At 31.3% G+C, this 16,284-nt stretch overlaps 1 protein-coding gene across 3 annotated transcripts in view; it reads right to left on the bottom strand.

The window, feature by feature from the left end:
* Positions 1 to 16,284, bottom strand: part of LOC145293111 (ras-related C3 botulinum toxin substrate 2-like) — a 229,951-nt gene that overhangs the window by 79,882 nt on the left and 133,785 nt on the right. The gene's annotated exons all lie outside the window — the stretch shown is intronic.

The following is a 16,284-nucleotide window of genomic DNA, read 5'->3' as shown; positions in this document are numbered from 1 at the left end:
ATCTGTTCATTTTTATTCATGTGCAGGTTGAGAAGCATAAACTACACTAGTGGGCCTTCGTCCAGATAACATTTAAAACAGAATACTTTCAAAACACAACTCAACCACAAAACTAAATAATATTCAATTTATTATATGATTAAAATATATAGAGAAACAAATATTCATTATATGCTAGTCAATTTAATGCAAAAGTACTCCAACCACAAAAAAAAAAAAATACCCCCCCAAAAAACATTGCAACATTTTTTTATGGTTTTATTTCAGATTGGATCTCCTCTATATCATACTAAAAATTGGACAAGATCTGAGTATGGGAAAGTTTCAAATTTCAAATTTGAACATTTTCGACTTGCAAGTCATTTTCCATTATGTTTTAAAACACTAAACTCGATCAGTTTTCATAATCAGCAACTCGTATGGTCAGAAACATATTTCATTTTGCTTCCATTTTTTTCCTGAAAATACTTATTCCAGTTAAGAAAACTGTTAGAAAAAAGACCTTTTCTCTCAATAGATTAAAGGTAGGTTATTGCGTATTCTATTTGAATTTCCTTCCTAGAGTTCTTCAATATATATATATATATATATATATATATATATATATATACTAGCATTTCAGCCCGGTGTTGCCCGGGTGTTTGGATGTATATGTTGAGCAAAAAAAAAAAAAGTAGTAGTAGGAAGGCAGGCTCGAACCCGTACCGCGAAGGAGGAAAAGAATGGGGAAAAAAACCTGACGTCTTTGCTGGTATAACAACCGCCAAACCGGAAGTGACGTAGGTTTAAATTAAGGCTAGAAAATCGAAAGGAGATGACTTTAGAAAATATCAGCAAAAAAAGCAATCGCCCCCCGTTGAAAAGTGGCCAGTTGAAGGTGAAGATATTAATGTTTTTAGTCAATTTTTAGATATTTGTCATCTGAAAGGTCGACCTTCAAAACGATACTGATCTTGGTAAAATCCGTCACCTCTATCGAAAGTTTTAGGCAGACATGAAAACATACATACATACATTTATATATTGGTAACTAAAAATTTTCGACCCAAACTGATTAAAAAGCTTGCCTCATCTCTGAATACCCTTTATGTAAAATTTCAAATGTTTAGACCAGAAATTGTCTGAGTAATTTGGTAGAGACCGCAGAGTTCAATTTTTTTATCTTTGACTCCTATTATGACCTTAACATTTATTGTTTTGGGCTCAAATCAAGTTATTAAGTTAGATCCATGTCCAAGGAACCTATATCTAAAATTTCAAGTGTTTATACCCCAAATTGTTGGAGGAGTTTGGTAGAGTTTTCAATGGTCAAATCGTTGAACTTTGACCCCTTAATTGCCAAATTTCTGGCCGAAAACCGATCATATAGATTTTCCAAAATCTTAGTACCCTGTATATCAAAGTTCGAGTCTGTAGACTTAAAATTGACAAAGGTTATTGCGTAGGGAAATGTACACAGACAAACACACACACAGACATGTTTACTTTTATAGATATATAGATATATATTGAAGAACTCTAGGAATAATATATATATATATATATATATATATATATATATATATATATATATATATAGGAAAAATATGCTTATTCAATTATAGTTAGCCCTTTATTTATACCAATCCTTTCATTTATGGAGCTCAATATATGTTAAATATAACTGTAGAAATAAATGACAAAAGGTCTATATTCCAAATTTCAAGATGTTGTTCATCTTACCGTTTATTTCTTTCAGCATATTAAAATGTTTAATTCTTGATAGCATCTGTTTCATAGCGCAGAAACAATCATATAATTATGTCAATTTTTGAATATCAGAAGAATAAGAACTATATTATATATATATATATATATATATATATATATATATATATATATATATATAATTAAATTATGTAACTTCAAGCATGTTTTTACTTGAAAGTAATTAGCATTAAGTATTAAAACATGTTAAAAAAATTCATATTTCCCAAAATTCATCAAAATTAATTTCCGTTTCTTGATCAAAAAGTCAATCATATTTTTTCTTGCAATGTTGTGCAGGTAAATCTGGTGTTTAAACATACTTCATTTGATTAGAAACAGTTGGTGAGCAGTCAGAAAACCATTTTGAAGTTTCATATATTTTGCATTCTTCCAATACAAATCAATTCTCATCTAAAAAAATTCAGAAAAACATTTTAGAGCTTTGTGTTTTTATGACAGTGTGTGTGTGTGTGTGTGTGTGTGTGTGTGTGTGTGTGTGTGTGTGTGTGTGTGTGTGTGTGTGTGTGTGTGTGTGTGTGTAATTAAAATTAGTTTAGGATGTGTTGAAAGGAAAATACTCACCGTTTTTTCGTTTTTTTCTTTTTTTTTTCCAGTAATAAAAGCATGACTACAAGAGAATATCTAAGGATCTTTCTCGAGCATCAACTATAATGACAACATAATTATAGAACTGATTTGGTTTGGTTTATGTTTTATGACATATCAACCCTTTTCAGGTTATTTAATGCTGAATTTGGTAATCTTAGGAAAACGTTCAAGTTCTTTATATCTTCAAATATATACTCATGGTGCTTAGTTTAGTTGCTTTTTTATGGCATATCAACGCTTTTCAGATTATTGAATTTGGTAATCTGGAAAACAAAAATTTTATACTTTAAGTTATATTTTCAAACATTTATTTATAGTGTTTAGTTTGGTTGTTTGGTAGAAAAAATTGTTTGTGTTTTTTGCTTTGCAGAACATGATTGAGTTTTACAAGTCAGGAAGTCGATGTCTTTGAGACAACTTGATCTGGTACACCAGTAATAGAAAATGAAGCGGAAAATATTGTCAAGGATAAAAAAAGGTATAAAAAGTACAAATTAACATAAATATAAAAGCTTGAACAGTCGTCAAAAGAAATGCTTGAAAAAAAACGGTAAAATTCAAATCTTGATCTCAAAAGTATTACAACAAAGTTTGTATTCAACAAATTCTTTTAATGTTTATACATTACTAGATGTTTTTAGTGCGTTAATATGTGCTTTATGTCAAATTGATGGATGAATATGGCTAAATCCTTAACTGTGCATAATACTTAGTTCACTGCACCTTATGATAACAAATATTCATACAAAATTTCAGCCAGATCGGCCCAGTAGTTTCTGAGAAAACTTCTAGACTAATGTAATATTACAGTGACTAATCTAGCTAATATTCTATTTGTTTCCTCCTTAGTTAATCTGTACATGACGCTTTTTTTGAAAAGGCCAAATACAATTTTTTGAAGGTCAAATTGTTTCAAAAAAGGCTAAATTCGCAAAATCTGGCTTTAAAAAGGCTACTTTGGTAACTTTGCACAAGATCTTGAAATTGAAAATGAGGCTTAAAATTGAAAATTAGGTTACATTAAAGGAAGGTCACTATTAGAGTGACCTTCCTTTAATTTTCAAATATCATTATAACAATATATGATCATTGTTGTAATGATGTGAAAAAGGAACTTGTAATTTCAATGTGCAATAGTTCTTCACTAAAGAAAGTTAGCAAAATATTACATAAAGGGAACATTCGAAAGAAACAGGGCAAAGAAAGAAAAAAAATTTCTGCAAAGAGATGCTGTACTGAAGAAGTAAATTAAAGATTGTCTCTTACAATGTGATTTTATTTGTATTGAACTATGTAGAACAATATTACTTTCTGAGTATTTATTAGTACTTATTAATTTATCTCTATTGTGTCAGTTCTATATTTAAAATACAGTTAATATTTATTTTCATAGAAATGTTAAACTCATTTGCTGCATGTTATTGGTTTTTCTGCCCCCAAAAATAATTTTTTTATGCAATCCAGAAAAATATCAGCTTTATCAAATTATATTTCTCATTCCGTGGAATTTCCATGGATCCTACTAATTCTTCACTGTGCATCAAAAGGGATACCATTATACTTAGTTTGCTGTATCTTATTATAGCAAAGATCCATACATAATTTTAGGCAGATCGGTCCAGTAATTTGTAAGAAAAAGTGAAATGGGCAAACAAATATAATATAGATTTTTGTTTCTTGTATATTTTCATCTCCAATTCTTTGTAGATGATGCAATATAATTTATTCCTGTGTTAAAAGTATAAATCTGAATTACAGTTTTATCCTCTCTGCAGTACATCTAATGTAAATTAACAGTTGGTGCCTATAACTACAACTTTATAGGCACCAATTGTTACATTACAACAGAGTAGATACCCTGACAAAAAAGTATTGCACAAAGTGTATACTGTATAATCATGTTGCAACACCAGTTCTTATTAGATTACCCAACCAACCTTGAGTCTGTCCAGTACTAAGATGGGTTAGTATTTTGGAATACCAGATATTGTGTATGATAGAGCTCTCTGCTTATCTCTGCATTGTTTCATATAATCTTAGACTTCTTGCTACTGGAATCAAGCAATGACAATTCAGGCGAGGTGTGGTTGGTAATTGTGTGACCCTTGCTTCACAATTTATTCCTGCACAGGTACCCTTACAGAGGGCATTCATTGTCTACTGAGACTGAATGGAGGCTGGTAATTGCATCAAATAAACGTAAAAATTTCAAAATGAACAACCACAAATCAAAATTGTTGGTCTTTATCCAAAAGTGATACCATCTATTGGAAAATAAATAAACGCTATTTTAAGCTCTTTGGAGAATAAAATGATTTAGTATCCTATGGGGAAGTTGCTGAGTATTTCTTTAATCCACAAGTAAAAATTGTTAAGGCTTAGCTTATTTTTATTTTTTACTTCTGTCATTTTCACTACGATTTATTTACAATTTTTTTTTCAAAGGAAATGAAAAAAAAAATATCATTGGAGTTTCAAAAAAGTACTTAATGGAAGGTTTTGATAAGAAAATCAGTTCTTAGGAAATAGAATTTATTGAAGATTTTTTTTAGTATTTCATTCACTTTAGTTTTCAATTTAGATTTCTTTGTGAAAAACAAGTTTGAATCCTGCTCATCATATTAATCAGTGGTCCATTTTTTAGTGATGGGATGATTCCAGTATTTTTACAAATTCCGATACAATTACTGATTTCATACAAAATTCCCAATTCTGATTCTTTATAAATCTCTAAACATTTAACTATAGTTATTTTTCCCTGATTACTATAAAAACACATGTTAAATATGTAGATATTTTCTTAAAACGTCAAAATACACTTGTGGGACATGATTTTATTTTACGGGTAGTTTAAAAATCAATAAATATTCATTATTTTATTGTTACTACCAGCAGAGTAAGATTTTGTTTTAAACAAAATCAAATAAAAAAACAAACAAACCAAAAGAATCGTTTTCGGCATTGGAAAATAGGCACAAATTTTTCTGATTCCGATACTGATACTCTAAAAAGTTTAAAATTTTCCAAATCCCGATTCTGATTAATCATTGCAGCATACTATTTTTTTTATGGGGCTATATTATATGCATAGATGCACAATATCGCAGGCACCAAATTTGGGGGGGGGGGGAACATATGTAAAAAATAAATCGCTTGTCAGAAAATAGTAACCTATCTTGAAATTAACTGGGAAAGACTTAAGACGGAGAAAGAATTGCACATTTATAAAAACTTTGTTTACACATCGAAATTTTATCAAAATAAAAAAATAAAAATAAAGGAGATGTCAACATTTAAAATTGAAAGGAATTTTACTATATTAACTCATTTTCTTCACTCCCAAAATAGGCTGATTTATAATACCCATTTTACCCTAAATAATTCAGATGAGTGAAATGAGATTTTAAATATTGGCCACTGTTTTTGATTAAAAAAAAAAACAAAGAAACATGAACTTTTCATTCAGCATCTTTTTAAAAATTGATCAGCATTTTTGTGAAAAAAAGTTTTCATTCGACACCTTCCAACAGTTTATAACCTGCGCAGAATATGCCAATGATAATGCGGTTACTATTCTGTACAAGTATCCAATTTGTCGAACACAAGTTGTTATTTTACCCATAAGTGGGAGGAAATATTGGTTTCATACCTTTCTCAACAGTATTAATTAGTGATTCCAATATTTTTCCTAATTCCGATACAATTTACAGATGTCGATTTTTAAACTTCTAAATATAGAGTTGATTTGGGAGGGGGGGTTACTGTAAAAATCCATATAATATGTGCACATAAATTTGCAAATATAAAAATACATTTGTAAGAGTGACATATAAATTTTGGTTTTACTGATAGTTTAAAGTAAAATAAATATTTATCATTTCATTAATACAAGCCAAAAAATTATGTTCTAAACAAAAAGCAAATAAAAACAATTAAAAAAAACCGTTTTTGTCATCAGAAAATAAGGACAATTTTTCCAATTCTAATACTTCAAAAAGTTTCAATCTTTTAGATTCCTGATTCCAATTCATTGTCTCAACACTAGTTTAATGCGTAACTGACCTTTGTAGATCAGACAGGATTTAAACTCAGCATAGTCGATTCCATAGTATGCGCTTATATTCATTAGGCTGATCAGCCCCACTCTCATGGTTCAGGTGAAATATAAAAACATCTGTATTATTTGGAATCTTTGGACTAATTTTCTCATTTTGATTATTATTTATTCAGTTGATGTAACTTCCAATCATTCTTCAGGTGTATCTTGTCGAATTTGGGAAACTCATGAATTTGAACGGAACCCTTTATTTACTTCACAGGGGTAGCATGCTTTCGTTCCATCAACCATTACTGGATAGAAATCCTAAGTAATTCGCACTGGTATCTTCCACCCACACTACAAATACGAATAACCAATCCCCATCTCAAAAATTCAGAAAAATAAAAACATTTGGTTAAAAGAAGAGATCAGCATTAAGTAGTTTTGTTGCTGCATTCCAAAAACAGCCCATAGGATCAAATTATTAACATACAGTTTTGATCATTTTGATCCAAGAAATTGAAGACCTTGAATTAATAGACTTTAATAGATTAAGAATTGCCGCTTTTATGGAATTTTGATTCTCAAATTCTTCATTTCCAAATTTGCTTAATTCTTATGATGGTAACCAACACCATTTTTATTCAAATCTATCAAAATTGTTTATTCAACTTCTTTTAAGGAACTGATTTTTTTTTTTTTTTTTTTTTTTTTAGAGACGCCTCCTTCTTTCCTCCATATTTTATTTAGGATTCCATGTGTTCTAAAATACCGAACTGAATTCAATTAACAAGTTTTTCGGAAGAAGCAAGAGAATCATTTCTCTCCATTTCCACCCATTCACTGCAACTAGAACATTCAAAAGAGGAAGAAGTGGAACATTCCAGATGAGCTTCTTAGATTTCAACCTTTCTCAACGCCGCTGCTAGCTCTCATGGAAAAGCAGACCTAATAAAATTCCGCTCACAAATAGAGAAGCTATTTTCTCTGGAGAGATTTCACAGTTGCCTCACACATTCTTGCATTTGTTTGCATAACACAAAACATCCAACTTTTGTTTTTTGCTTTAAATATTTCGGGGCAGCTTAAATTGCATGTACAATCTATGTCTTCGCTTGATATTAATGTAACTTAACAATTATTCCCCCATCTTATGAAAATAATACCCCCCCCTCTTTGATTTTCCTGGTTTCAGATTGTTAAAAACATTAAAATATTTTAGAAAAACATTGTTAAATCTTCATACCATGAACATTTCAATTAAATTCTAATCTATAATAATTTGTAATCTATGTAATATTCAACTTGTCCCTTCCTTAGTACGTTATGCTTTCAAAACGGCCAAGTATAATTTTTGAAGGCCAAACTGTTTATATATAAAAAAAAAAGCCCTAAATTTGCAAAACTTGTCTTTAAAAAAGGCAATCTGCCAACTCTGAACAATAATATGAGTGACCTCCCTTTGATGTAACTTTGTTTTCGAATATCATAATAATATATGATCATTGTTATAATGGTGTGAGAAAGGAACTCGTAGTAATTTTGACGTGCAACACTTATTCACTAAAAAAGAAGTTAGTGAAAAATTATGTACAAAAAAACAAGGGAGAGGGGGGACATTTGAACGAAACCGAACCAAAAAAAGAGGACATTTTCTGTGAACAGGTGCTGGACTGAAGAAGTAAATTAAAGATTGTCTCTTACAATGTGATTTTGTTATTCATATTGAACTGTGTAGCACAATATTACTTTCTGAGTATTTATTATTACTTATTAATTTATATCATTTGGATCATTTCTATATTTAAAATACAGTTGACACTATTTTCATAGAAATGTAGATAAATTTGCTGTGTGTTACTGGTTTTTCTGTACCAAAAACTAATTTTTTGTGCTATCCAGACAAATATCAGCTTAATCAAATCATAATTGTCGATTAAATATATTTCTTACTAGCATGGGTGCCCAGCATTGCCCGGTGTTTTGAGGTGTGTGTTGAGCAAAAAAAAAAAAAAAAAAAGTGGTAGTAGGAAGGCAGGCTCTAACCCGTATCGTGAAGGAGGAAAAGAACGGGAAAAACATGTGACGTCTTTGCTGTTACAACTACCGCCAAACCGGAAGTGACATAGGTTTAAAATAAGACTAGACAATCGAAAAGAGGGGGATGACTTTCGAAAATATGGGTGAAAAAAGCGACGCCTCCCTGTAGAAAAGTGCCCAGTTGAAGATGAAGAAATTAATGTTTTTAGTCAATTTTTCGGTATTTGTGGTCTGAAGGGTTGAGCTTAAAAACGATACTGATCTTGTGAAAATCTGTGGCATCTGTCGAAAGTTTTAGGCAGACATGCAAACATACATACATACATTTATATATTGATAGCTTAAATTTTCGCCCCAAACCGATTAAAACCCTTGCCTTATCTCTGAATACCCTTTATGTAAAATTTCAAATGTTTAGACCAGAAATTGTCTGAGTAATTTGGTAGAGACCGCAGAGATCAACGTTTTTTTTAACTTTGACTTCTATTATGACCCCTTAACATTTATTGTTTTGGGCTCAAATCAAGTTATTAAGTTAGATCCATGTCCAAGAAACCTATATCTAAAATTTCAAGTGTTTAGACCCAAAATTGACGAAGGAGTTTTGTAGAGTTCTCAAAGGTCAAATCGTTGAACTTTGGCCCCATAACAGCCAAATTTCTGGCCGAAAACAGATTACAAAGATTTCCCCAAATCTCAGTACCCTGTATATCAAATTTCGAGTCTGTAGACTGAAAATTGATAGAGTTATTGTGTCAGGAAATAGGCACAGACAGACAGTTTCACTTTTATAGATATATAGATTATATGGAATTTCCACAGGTGTTGCTAGTTCTTATTTGGATTCTTTGGACTGCTATTCTTAAATTTCAGTTGATATACCTCCAACATTCTTCAGGTATATCTTGTCAAACTCTGCAACCTTTTTGTCAAACTCTGCAACCTTTTTGTTAAACTCTGTAATCTGCATGCAATTTCGAATATAACCCTTTATTTAATCCACAAGGAGGGGGACATGCTCTCGTTGTATCCGTCATGATTGGATAGAAGTAATTCGCAATTGTATCTGGAGTGTTGCTCTAAATGAGGATTGAATCTTCAACCTCCAAATGAGTAAATTACAACTGAATTTTAACATGCATTTTATCTGAAACTGGCAGTACCCATGTACTAACACAAAACCAGAACAGCTATGATATGCCACCCCCACACCAAAAATGAAATAACCTTTGATTGTCTAGTACGTTATTGTATGTGAGTCACATAAATTAACTGTCAGGTAATACCACTGGCGGGCACTATCAGTTATTGCTGTATTGAGGGGGTTACTTGTGGACACTGGCTACTTTAACAAGTCTTTATTAAGTGTTGGTGAATGGCAACCATGACTGATGTAGAGTTTGCTGCATTGGTTTAGATTTTATATCACATGTTTTGTAGGTATGTAGAATACGGACCACGCCATATATTATTTATTATGTTCAAGTAAACTTATACTTTATATGGTAGGTATTGTTTAATTAGTTGTTAGTTATGACTGGGTCAATATATAATAACGTTAGTATATCAGCATGGTCCTTATTCTGCATAAGTACTCATGGTAAGAGTATGAATGCGATCCAGAATCTTTATGCACAATTTGTAAAAGTATATGTTCTCTAACAAAAAAAAACTTAATTATATTTGTTTTGTGGAAATATTTCTTAATACGCCCAATTACGTTCCGTTAATGAAAGTGAAAACCTGCACAAGCTATGGTGGCAATCCAAAAACTTTACCTATAGTATGTTATCCATGTATGTTTTGAAAAAATTCGAAATCAATTTTGAAGCATTTAAACTAGTAAATAGAAAGTTATACTTCGGAAAAACCCTTTATTCAATCAATAAGACGTCCCTTAAACATCCCGGAAGAAATTGTTTATAAGTTTTATGTGGCAGAAGAAAGAAAAAATGTCAGAAAAAAAAGAATAGAAAGCCACAGGTCTGCCAGTCATTAATAAATAGTCTCTTTGTTTACATATGGGCGATGAAGAAAGACTGAACAGCAAAGAAGACAAAGAAGAATACAAAGTCAAAGATGAATAAATAGCGTGTCCCTTAAACATCCCATAAGAAATTCTGTGAGTATTGTCCGAGGTAAATATTCTGATAGTCGGTGTTGTCTTGCTGTTAAATTGACGTCATCTTGTTTTAACTGTTTGAAAAATACCGAAAACCAATATTCCTATATTCTGAGAAAAGCCAATGGGATTGGCAGGACTTTTTGAAAGAAGCATTCATTATTTTACAAATTGAAAATGAAAAAATTAATGTCAAATGTATTTATCGATGAAGCAAATATGAATGGTGAAGTAGTAAAACTTACGAACAATGTAGAGAACTTCCTGGTTACGAAGGGAGAGCGAGAGGAGAAAATAATTAGGGAGAAAAAATTGTGCTACTTCCAGTAACTAAGACTTAGCTTGGATTGTGACACTTCTAGGAATTAATATAGGATTTTATTATAATAGATTTAATTTGACTGCAAATATGCACAAAACCTACATAAGATAGTGGTTAGTAGCCTGATGATAATGAATATATATGTGGCGTCTGTATTTGCCAAGCGATATTTTTTTTTTTCCATAGTGGAATAATTGTTCCTATTTCATTATATGTAGAGATAACAGTCAAGATGAGAACAGTAATCCAAATAATATGAGTAATCAATCCCCATTTAAAAAATTCCAAAATATATTTGTAATGCTTGTCTTGTTCGAGGTTGCAATTGAAAACAAAACTCTATATCAAGATCAAACAACTTTTCTAAGGCTAAATTTCATGATGAATCCAATAGTCGTATTAATTGTGTATTAAGGGTTATACAACAATATCGTGTGTATAGGGGAAGGCATAAACAGCAAAAACAATGTTACATTTTTAATAAAGCCATGTAGCAAGAGTAAACACAACACGAGGAATTAAATGATCCTAATTTTTGTTTAATCCTGATTTGGGAGAATTTATACTAAAAACTATTGTAAGTTCATTAGAACTGCACGAATGTTAAGAATGTTGGAGAATCTACAAATATCTTAAGATTCCTTAATACATGCAAGATTCGGTTACCATAATATTTCAAAGTGATCAACAATATACTGCAATGAAGAACACTGAAAACAGCATCTATGAGGTGATGCCCTTTTCTCTACAACCTCTTTCACACAGAAGAGGCGTTGTGAGCCTGTCTCTGCTCTATCATTATTTTCATGGCAAGTGCTCGACTGAGCTCCATTCTATGGTCCCCTCTTGCCAAACTGTCATAAAAAAAACACTCGAGTAGCTTCAACCATTATCAACAATTTCCTCCACTATCTGTGCCTAAATCTAAATGCAGATTCCATGAACAAAGATTCTTTCCTAGAACTGTCCGCATGTGGAACACTGTTCCACTGGCCTGTGTTACATGATAAGGGCTATCCCCTTTTCATGTAAGTATAAAAATAGAGAGATTAGTTAAAATGAAAATAAAATAAGAGAAAGCAGAAATCGAACCCTGGACATAAGTTTTAAAGAACAATAGGTTTAAATGGAATGCCCAGTAAATTGTTAATTCGGATGAAATAAATAATAAATAAACTATTCAATTGTTAAAAGAATGTGGATAATAAAATATTGGTTAAATAAATTAGATATGTAGGTTGAATTCCTTTGTGAAAATAAAGAAAAAATAGGTTATTGAAAAATCAGAATGTTCAGGAAACGTGCAAGTCCACGCATGTTGATGGCACGTGAATTTTAGTCACGTTGGCCGGACATGCATGGATTTCTCAATATAGGAAGTGAGAGTTAGTTAGTTAGGGAGACAGTCAGTGAGAAACTCAGAGAGAGTCTGGAGTTTGAAATTCGAATGTCTAGAAGCGAGATGATCACTTTGAAACTAAAATGTGAAGCTTTGAATTCTTGATGACGAAAACCACGGCCGGTCGTGACGAAATAAACCATCATGTGTTTTGTAAAACGTCGTCTTGTCTTATGATTCTTACAAAAAGGTAAAGTGAAAATTGTATTATATATCTGTGTTATAAAATGTCATTACATACACGTCTCGACATCTCATATCCACAATGTGAATCGACATTTCATGTCTACACAATGTCTGAACAGTGAACACTATCTCCTCACTCTAAGAGGTTCCATTCTACACATCTAAGGAATGAACATTTAAAGTATAGGAATCGTTATAAACGAACAATCTCCCTTTCAACATCCCTCTTAATAAAACTCTCTACACGACATCACTTGTAATAAGACAAACTCTCACTAAGACTCGTAACAAAATATTGTAGGGGTTCAAAAACAGCCATGACAACATGATATATTTTTTCATATTATTAACAAATCCCTAAAACACATTTTACAAGAAATGAAATGATGCTAGTTATCATTGATATTGTGATAAAATTTAATTTAATACTGAAATGCTTTAGTGTGTCGAATGATGGAAAAAGAACTGAGGAATTTTATCAACTACAAGGATTCGGGACAAGATCAAAGTGTAGTATCTGTTCTTCAGATGCTGCACTTCTATTTCTTGTTCTCTTTCAGTGGAGGAGAAATCCTTCACGATTGAGACAATTTTTATTTTTGTACCTTTTCTCCACGTTAAAAAACGACCCTGGTGTCTAACTCTGTCCCGTGGGGAGGCATAGTAAATAGGTACAAGGAAAAGGTACCTGAAGAAGGCATAAGAAGAAAACAGCTGAAACGTTGTGAACATAAAAACCATCATGAGAATAACATTTCAAAACATGTAAATAATCAATATTTAGTCTCAGAATTATCAAGTACTGTTAGGAAAGAGTTTATCAGGTATATATATATATATATATATATATATATATATATATATATATATAAAAACAGAGATGTGTGTGCCACAGACGATTTCTGATTGGTTAATCCAATAATCACATCTCCTAAAAAACTATGCTTCCTACGCTCTTACCTTTACCATAAAATATTATGGCTTTATTTATTGTCCATCTTGGAAGGGTTTAATTTTTTCATAACTTGTTATTTACAAATTAAAAAAATACGAAACTTACACAATCTAACAATCCAACCTCCGACATCGCGTCCGCCATTCTGGTGCACACACGTACACACAACACGAAAACAATGTTTTGAAAATCTAGCAAAAATTAATTTTCCTGAAATTTTTCAATATTTAAAAATAAATTATGCCGGCTGATAAAATTTAAAAACTTTTTTTTTAAGCTAGAAAGATAAAATTTAAAAATACTTATTTTTATATATATATATATATATATATATATATATATATATGAAACTAAACTAAAAAAAAAAAAAAAAAAAAACGCGCGTTCACTCGTGGTCTTTTCATTTCGGGTTTGTATTACTGCACATAGATTCGAAAAAGTTGTCAAAAAACAAATATATAACAAATAAATGTTATCAAAGGCAAGATAAGTTACTTTTCTACCAAACTGGATATATTTTTCGTGTTTTTATTCAATGTAACATATTTATTCAGCTTGAAAAACGGGTTTGTATTACTGTACACATACATTCGAAAAAGTTGATAAGATACGAAACAATATGCATAATATAAACACAGCACGAAAAAAAAAACGTTGTCATCCATTCCCAGCACATGCGCACACACGCACACACACTCACGTCCACTACCGTCCTTGGTTATGTCACGTTGTTATGGCAACACGATAAACACAGTAAATTTGATTTTCTTCATTTCTACGCAAATATTACGCAAATATAAATCATATAGAATATCTGTATGAATATAATTACACATAATAGTTAAATAAAGATGATCATCGTATAAGAGAACCGAAAAAAAAAAACTAATAGGGAATTAATTAAAAACGATAAAAAATATGCACATTAGCTAGATCTTTTGTAGATGAATGCAATTCCACGACTCATAAATAACAAAGTGTATTTTCTTTTTAAATAAATAGAAAAAAGGGGTGTTGATAAGACTATCAATACACACAAAAAAATATAGATTTATTTTTGGGTAAAGTTCCCCCGGGTTTTCCTTTCACTTCAGTAAATAATGGTCTTTTGTTATATATATGGCGTACTATTATCCTTATATATATGATGTTTATGTTTATATATATATATATATATATATATATATATATAAGTGATAGTGTCTGTGTGTGTCTGTGCGTCTGTGTGCATTTCCCTACGCTAAAACTCTGTCAATTTTAAGCCTACAGATTCGAAATTTGATATACAGGGTACTGAGATTTGGGAAAATCGATGTGATAGGTTTTCGACAGAAATTTGGCGATTAAGTGGTCAATATTCAACGATTTGACCTTTGAGAACTCTACCAAACTCCTCCTACAATTTTGGGTCTAAACACGTGATATTTTAGATATAGATTCCTTGAACATGGATCTAACTTATTAACTTTACTTGATCCCTAAACATTAAATGTTAAGAGGTTATAATAGGGGTCAAAGTTTAAAAAAATTGACCGTTTTTTGTTTTTTTCTCAGCATACATCTCAAAACACCTGGGCAACGCCGGGCACCGATTGCTAGTATATATATATATATATATATATATATACACGTTTTATTTTTTATTACCGTATCTTTCTGTTAAGTTACATTATTGTTTTAGCTACCCGGCTGTTTTTTTGGCCGTCTGTAGCTTCCTCAGACTTTTTACAGGCTGTAAAAGTCTGAGGAAGTTACAGACGGCCAAAAAAAAACAACGGCCGGGTAGCTGAAACAATAATGTAACTTAACAGAAAGATACGGTAATAAAAAATAAAACGCATATTTGCTCTACAACAGTATTGAGCACTTTCTTCAGTTTTTATTAATTACCATTTCCACTAAATATATATATATATAGTGTGATGATGTATGGAAGTGAAACCTGGCCAGTGAGGGTTGAGGACATGCGTTGCATGAAGGGAAATATGAGAATGATACAATGGATGCGTAATGTGAATCTTAAAGACAGGTTTAGATCTGATGATCTAAGAGGAAGAATCTGGACAATATAAAAAGATGTGCACTTAACAAGAGACTTTGATGGTATGGCCATGCTAGAAGAATGGATGAGTGTTCGAGTTAGTAGATGTAGAACAGTTAAGGTAGCAGGGGAAGGCCAATGAAAGCATGGAAAGTGATAAGGATGGATTTGAGAGAGAGGGATAATAAACCTGGCCAGAGATAGATTAGTTCAGATGTAAATTTTTAAAAGCATATAAAACAGATGTTAAATCGAATATGTTAATGAAGATGATAAAATATTTCACCATCTTTTCGCATAATTATTATATTCAACATTAATCTTTGAGCTGTGTACATTGTTTTTCATCTCTTAAATAACTGGGTTGTAGAGTCAAATCATAGCTTTTGCTAGAAGTCGGAGTTTGATTTTTTTAGTCTCCAATGATTCCGCAAATAGTCTGAATACTAGAAGAGTTACTTCCTTTCAACATGTTTAAAAGTACTTCCCTGTGAATGGACAAAATAGCGCCTATCTATGTTCATAGCACTATTATTGCCTTTTATTACAATCTGAGCTACCAGACGGATATCAGAACTTTAAAAATTAACTGACTTTACAGTACAAATGTAAATTTGTGCATGCATAGAGGCTATATGTTCAGTCAACTGACATCTGCCAAATTCCACTTTTTTTTTAAAATTTTAACCCCTTAACTGCTATTTTTACCAGTTAAAAAACAAACTGAATTTGTTCTACAGGTTCGAATCCCAAGTTTCAAGTCTGTAAATCAAAAAAAAAGCAGAGACAGTTCCTCACACAGCCAAACAGACAAGCTCACTT

The sequence above is a fragment of the Euprymna scolopes genome, chromosome 14 (assembly GCF_053919585.1).
Source record: "Euprymna scolopes isolate OS-2025 chromosome 14, ASM5391958v1, whole genome shotgun sequence".
NCBI classification, from domain to species: Eukaryota; Metazoa; Mollusca; class Cephalopoda; order Sepiida; family Sepiolidae; genus Euprymna; species Euprymna scolopes.
This window is presented reverse-complemented; position numbering and strand designations above follow the sequence as displayed.